The following is a 7,564-nucleotide window of genomic DNA, read 5'->3' on the forward strand; positions in this document are numbered from 1 at the left end:
GGGCATGGTGGGGGCTATGGGCCAGAGTCAGCTGGTGGAGGGGTGGGTGACTGGAAGGAGAGAAGGGATGAAGAAGTATCTGATTTATTGTCACTCTGGATAATTTTTGTAGGCAACGTTGGAGAAATTTAAATCTCCAGATATAGATTGAATCAGGAGCAGCTGTTGGAAGGGCCAGGAGACATAGAATTCCGCGTAAAATGGAGTTTAGTGGGACCTGCCTGGTGGCAGGAGTAGGACAGGGAAGCATCTTGAGGTGAGGACCTTTTGATGCATGAGATGTGATGTGAACAACCGGTAAGGTAGTTCAGGAGTTTTACAGCTGTAGGTGTTGTCAAAATGAATGTATGGGGCCCCCTCCACCGGGGATCAAGGGGCTCAGGGTGAAGAGTTCTAAGAAGTACCAAGTTGCCGGGGTGTATACCTGTGTGAGAGATATCGGAGTCGGTCTCTGGAGGCTGAGGTAGATATCGGTCCGCGTGGGCACAGAGAAGTTGTCTGAGGAGAGAAAAATATGGGAAATAGGAGGCCAAAGGTGAGGGCTGGGCTGGAAGATGATGGTTAATGAGAAAAGGCTGGCCGTACATGAGTTTAAAAGGACTCAGATCAGTAGGATACTGAGGAGCTGCCCTAATCCTGGTGAGAGCCAGGGGTAAGAGGTCAAGCCAGGATTGATGGGTTTTGACGATGAGTTTGGTGAGGTGGTCTTTTATTAACCTTTTGACTTTTCCCGAGGATTGGGGTCTGTAGGGGATGTGAAGTTTCCACTCTATATCAAGTGTCTCACAGACATGGTGAACAACTTTAGAACGGAAAGTAGGGCCATTATCAGACTGAATGGAGGAAGGCAGGCCAAAGTGAGGAATAATTTCCATGATGAGAGTGGAGGCTACAACTCTAGTAGTTTTGTTGGCAGTGGGGAAAGTTTTAACACAACCCATGAATGTATCTACCAGTGTTAAAAGATATTTGAAGCATTTGTGAGGCAGCATATGAGTGAAATAGACCTGCCAGTCTTGTCTCGGGAGGTGACCATGCATTTGATGGGTGGACATGGGGGGTTTGAGGTCCCCCTGAGGATTAACAGAAGCACAAATGTCACAGGATGAGCAGACAGTTTTGATGAGAGAGTATAGTGAAGGGTGTGAAAATAGAGGCTGTAGGAAGTGGGAGAGGCCCTTGGTGCCAATATGTAGTGAGGAGTGTACCTAGTCAACAAGCTCTAGGGCTTGTGTCTTAGGGAGGGCCAATTTGTCATCTAGTATGACCCACCCTTCAGTGGTGGTTGAGCCCCCTTGAGTGAGAAGGCTGTCGTGCTCTTCTGGAGTGTAGGGGGGTTGCAGGGAAGGAATGGAAAGGAAAAGAAAAGGAGCTGGGCTAGGGTGTTTTGGGGCTGATAGGCTGTGGTCGACAGTATTAGTATAATTGTTCTCTTTAGTGATCGGGGACTCGTCCATCTCATGTCCCTTGCAATGTATGATAGCCAATTGTGTGGGCAGCTGAAGGGCCTCGAGGAAACGGGAAATAAGAGCAGTGTTGACAATGGGGAGTCCCTGATGGAGAGAAAGCTTTGTTCTCTCCATATGGCAGCATGGCAGTGAGTTATCATAAAGGTATATTTGGAATCAGTGTAAATATTACCAGTTTTACCTTGGGCTAGATGTAAGGCTTGGGTAAGAGCAATCGGTTCTGTCTTTTGGGAAGTGGTGTCCTTGGGGAGGCGGGATATCTTTATGACCTGGGAGGCTGAGACAACGGCATAGGCTGCCCGCCACCTGCCATCATCTCCCACGGATGAGCTGTCATCAACACACAATGTTAAGTCTGCCCCAGGGAGGGGTTGGTCCGACAGGTCGGGCCTGGAGGTAACAGAGGTCTCAACCATCTCAGTGCAGGAATGGGAGTATAGGGTGAGACAGGGAACTGGAAGTAAGGTAGTGGGGTTTAACGTCGGTGACTGAGACAAGGTAATAGTGGGATATTTTATAAATAGGAGGTGAAATTCCTGTAACTTAGAAGGAGTGAGGAGTGTTAAAGAACAGTGGGTTAGGAGGTCTTATAGGTGATGGGTAGAGAAAACATGTAGATCCTGTCCCAGGGAAAGTTTTAGTGGCTCTCTGGTGAGGGTAGCTGCCGTGGCCAGTGCACGAAGACAGGGCAGCCAGCTGTGGACTGTGGTGTCCAGCTGTTTGGATAAGTAGGCCACTAGGGTGGAAATGGGAGGAGGTCCCAGAGTTTGGGTGAGGACGCCGAGGACCAGGCCCTGGAGTTCATCCGTGTAGAGATAAAAGGGTTTTTCAGGATGAGAGAGTCTTAGAGGGGGTGTTTGTAAGACAGTGTCATGAAGTTTTAGGAACGTGGGGCAGACAGCCTGAGGGTTTAACAGAGGGCCAGTGGAGGCATCACGTGCTGCCTCATAGAGGGGTTTGGCAAGGAGAGAGAAGTTAGGGATCCAGTGTCGGAAGAAACTAATGAAACCGAGGAAGGACAGAATTTGTTTAGCAGTGGTGGGTGGCTGGAGGTTGTGAAGAGCCTGCTGGCAATCAACAGTGATATGATGGGAAGTGGGGGTGAGACTAAGTCTAAGATATGTGACAGTAGGCTTAGACAGCTAAACTTTGGAGGCTGACACCCAGTAGCCCTTAGGGGCAAGAAAGTTGATTGGAGATGCAGTGTGTGTGTGGCTGTTGGAGTGTGAGGGGTTGTAGAGTAATAAGTCATCTACATATTGGAGGACAGTACCTGGTTGTAAGGGGCATTGGAGAAGATCTTCGGCGAGAGCCTGAACAAAGAGGTGGAGGCTGTCCCTGAACCCCTGGGGCAGGACAGTCCAAGTGAGCTGTCAAGACGTGTTTGTTTCAGGATTTTCCCACATGAAGGCAGAGATTGTAGTTGGCTGGGTCTAAAGGGATGGTAAAGAAGCCATCTTTGAGGTCCAGGACAGAAAAGTGGGTGGTGGAGGGCAGAATTTGAGAGAGTAAAGTATAGGGATTAGACACTACAGGGTGTATGGGGACAACTGCCTCGTTAATGAGTCTGAGGTCCTGGACTAGCCGGTAGGAGCCATTTAGCTTTTTTACCGGGAGAATGGGTATGTTATAGGGGGAGTTGGTCAGAATTAAAAGTTTTTTGCACAGAAGACGTTCTATAATGGGTTTTAGACCTCTGCAGTGGGTTGGTGAAATAGGGAACTGTGGTCGGGAAGGGAAGGATGAGGGGTCTTTGAGGATGGGGTGTGGTGTGTGGCCACCACTGGGGTGGAGGTGTCCCAAACCCGAGGGTCTATGAGTTTAGGTGGGAGGGGGTATGTAGGGCTTGGTAAGGCAGGAGAGGCTGTGGGTGGAGCTGAGGAATCTGGAGAGAGAGAGAGAAGAAGAAGGGCAGAGGTTCTGGAGGTAAAGTGGAGGGTGCTGCCCAATTTGGTTAAGAAGTCCCTTCTCAATAGTGGAGCGGGACAGGAGGACATGATAAGGAAGGAATGGGTCATGGGACGGTCATCTATTAGACAGGTTAGGGGACGGGGGTGGGAGACTGAGAAGGATTGCCGTCAATACCCACGACCAACACCTGGGAAGGTAAGTAGGGCCTGAAAAAGAAGGCAGGACAGAGTAGGTAGCCCCCATGTCAATCAGAAAGGACACTGCCTTACCCACTACCTTGATTGTTATCCTGGGCTCGGCAAGGGTGATCGAGGTCACCAAGTCGGGGCCTCTTCAGTCTTCGGCAGCCAGACCCAAAACTGCCATCGGCAGGTCTAGGGATGGAAGGACTGACTCTCTGGACTTCTGTCCTGAGGGGCAGCCACTTTTCCAGTGTCCCTTTTGGCCACATTCCAGGCAAGGCATGGCGGGTGGACATGGCTGCAGGCACTGCTTGGCCCAGTGGCCTTCCTTACCGCACTTTTGAAGTATGTGCCTGGTGGAGCCCGGCTGGTCGCCTTAGATGAAGTTGATGGCTTTGTGGGCCCCGCTGGCCGCAGGGCTATAACCAAGGCTTGGGCTTGTAGGTGTGCCTTTTGGCGGACATGGGCTTCCTTTTAGGCCTCTGCCTGCTCATCTCAGGAATTAAAGATTTTAAATGTCATGTTCACCAGGTCTCGGATAGGGGTCTGAGGGTCCTCCTCTGCCTTTTTGAGTTTGTTTCTGATATCAGGAGATGATTGGGTAATGAAATGTATTGGAAGAACGGTATTGTCTGCCGGGGTTGTGGGGTCTAGGTGGGTATACTGAATGAGAGTGTCAGTGAGACGATTGAGGAAGGCGGTGGGGTTTGCATCTGCCCTCTGAGTGATCTCTAAGCTTGTCATAATGTACAGTGCGGTGGTGAGTGGGTGGGTGGTGTGGAAGAGTGAGATGGTGGGTTGGGAGGTCCAGGATATGGAGGTGGCCGAGTAGGGGGGAGAGCTGAGAGATTCAGGGGAGTCGGGGAAGGAAGAGGGAGCCTCCAAAGGAGGCCCTGGTGGGGGATTGGGGGAAGAGGAAGTGGAGACAGAAGGTGCAGGTCCCCACTCGAGGAGAACCTGTGCCGGCTGGCAGGTCAGACAGATGGAAGGGCAGGAGCGCAGAAGGAAAAAAGCTTGGATGTAAGGAATTTCTGACCATTTGCCATTTCTGTGACAGAGGTTATCAAGGTCTTGTAAGACATTGAAATTGAAAGTCCCATTTTCAGGCCAGTGAGAGTCATTGTCCAATTTGTACATAGGCTAAGCCATGTTGCAGTAGAAAATAAGGCGTTTTGGCCTGATGTCTAAACCCAGAGCCCACAAATTGGCCAGTAGACACCCTAGGGGTGTCTCTCGAGGAATTCTGGAATTTTGGCTACCCATTATGTCAGACTTGAAGAGGAAGGGTGGCAGGAACTGTTCCCGTACCCGGAGGCAGCTGGGGTCTGGAGGACGTCTCCCAGATCACAGTGCCGACAATGAAAAGGGGAAGAAAGATTTCAGGTGTCCCTGAAAATCCTCAGACCGCAGACAGGAGGAGAACCTCTGACATGGGCCCACGGTTTCCAGATGGGATCCTGGATCCCAGGCAGAACAGAACAGCACAGAGGTTTCCAGAATGGTTTTGAGTCAGACAAATGTGGGGTGACTCACCTTGGCAGAGGATAAAACAGGGATTTGCAGGCAGGTGGCAGAGGTCCTGGTCCAAGACTGGAGTCCATGTGAGGGGCGGAGTGGGCTGGTGTGACCAAAGCACCCTCCTGGGTTTTAGCACCAAATGTAAGGTTTTTGGATGGTCAGCACCAGAGAAAGACAGATGAGCAGAGATGAAAGGGGCAAGTAACGAGGCTTTATCTGAGCACTCCTGGGTGAGGTTCATGGGTCCCAGGAGAGAGAGGCCCGAGAAGTCGCACCGCCCAGAAGGTTTGTGTGGGCTTATATAAGTTTTAGAGATGGGGGATGGGGGTTTCTTCAGCAGGAATATTTCAGCGTGAACAGTGAGGAATTTTTTTATTGCAGTTTTAGGGCGGGTATTGAGAAATAGGATGAGCTTCTTTTTTTTATTAGGGAAGGGAGCGGTGCCCGCCACCAGCCTTACACATGGAGCTAAATTTAAAAACAAGTCCTCCCCCAAGCAAACATGAGAGTACTATGATCTGCTTCCTGGGCCTTTCTCATCAGAGGTTGCTGTCCTGAGAGCAGAACCTCTGAGAAGGTTGAGATTTGGAGATTTCAAAAGCTACACTTTAGAGACCAGAACATGTGCTAAATAAGGAAATCTGTCCTTTCTCATCTACCTCAACTGTCCATGACTATGATATAAGCAAGTGTGGTACGGTGACTGAAATTATAGTGATTTTTCAAAAATGCCAGTGTTGAAATTTTGCCTTGACAGTACATCTATAGCTACTAATAATGCTGCTTGGGCTGACTCAGTTGCTTTGAAATTGCATGGCTCTATTATGAGTAAATGAGAGACAACCAATTATCTATAAAATAACGATGCACACAGAGGAGAGTTTGATGAATTACAAATGAACTCTGCTGACACAACAGGGTGTGGAAACCTGCCCGGTTTTGACTTTCCATCAGAGTTAGGGGCGATGCTTGCATATTTTACAAACGACATACCCCACTCAATTCCAGCATGGGGTAGGAGTGGGAATGGAGAAATGATAAAATCTTTTCCTTCTGTTGCACACAGTGTTGCTTTAAAATTAAGTAGGAAATCTAAACAGGTATAGAGGCAGCAAATCCAAATATTCAATACCTGCATCAAGAATTATCATACTCCAGGAAGGAGGCAATGTTAGATAAGAAATGCAGACCCACTGGCATCTAATGTGATTTAGAACATAGACTAAAAGAGCCATTGTGAAACCCTGATCCTGGAACTCAGCTCAGTGTGTGGGGAGCCAATACATAAATTCACCTGTGCAGAGAGCAGCCGCTGGATTCCTGGAATCAAAGGATTGCCAACCTCATCAGGGATCTGTCAGGTGGTGAGACAATTGCAGCTTCATTCGGCTGTCTTTAGACTGTTGCTCTCTCTGTGCACAGCGAAGGTAATGTCTGTTTTTCATGATTGCTCAAGAAAGAGTGAGTCAAAGTCATTTTCTGCTAGAAAAAGGATACAGGGTGGCTAAAATATCAAAACCTCCTGCAGGTTTGTATGGGAAGATAAAGAGAATTCTTCTACATAATCCAACACTGGTGCCGTGATAGCGTCAAGATGCTGAGGAGATAGTTTATAGTTTCGGAATGTTCACCTCTGTGGTCCTAATGACCCTCTTGTCATGCTGAGGATTAATCTGGGTTTATATAAAGAAGGTATAGGACAGGGTTCCTACTTACCAAGGTCCACACCAAGCATTCAGCCAACAGCAGCTCTTTGCCCGTTGTATTTTCTTTTCCTCTCAGTATAGGTGTTCATATTCCTCTCTGTAATCTGGTGGTTGTTACGTAGACTATCGGCAAGCCCTGGAAGTTAGTTTCCTAGAAGAAGGTGCGATTTCAAACTGATCCAATCAATCCAACCACCCACTAAGTGCCTGTGGACAGCAGTGGGGTGTGGTGCATGCCTTCCTGCCTGGTGTCATCCAGCCATGCACGAAATAATGATCCGTCAGCCCTAGGAAGCTGATTCTGGTTTTCCTCCATGCACTTTTTCTTCCCCATGTGCCTGTAGAAAGGCCAGTAGATAACATGAAGAGGCTAAAAATAACATTTGGAGGGTGCAAGGAAGCTGGGACAGGGAGATGAGGTACTGGCTTAGGGGTTGGAGTAGGAATACAGCACTCTTGCTCTGGGTTTGAAATCTGGTCTCCACTGTGGTTTCTCCAAAGATGGGAATCACATGCCTTTGTAAGATCATTTTAGGTGATATACATTGAATCGCTGACTGGGTTATTGTCTTTTAATCTTTCTGAATAGGCCAAATAGAGAGTCTCAGTTTGGCGCTACAATGAAATGCCTGTAACAGTGGCCAGTCTGACTTTTTATCAGGGAGAATGAGCCTCAGACTCACTGGCTGCAGGCAAATAACCGTGCAGAGTTGGAATTCATCAGCACTGTTTTTCTCTTATGTTTGTTTTTATGCTTAACTTCTAATTACAAGTGGTA

The sequence above is a fragment of the Eulemur rufifrons genome, chromosome 7, assembly GCF_041146395.1.
Source record: "Eulemur rufifrons isolate Redbay chromosome 7, OSU_ERuf_1, whole genome shotgun sequence".
Lineage (NCBI taxonomy): Eukaryota > Metazoa > Chordata > Mammalia > Primates > Lemuridae > Eulemur > Eulemur rufifrons.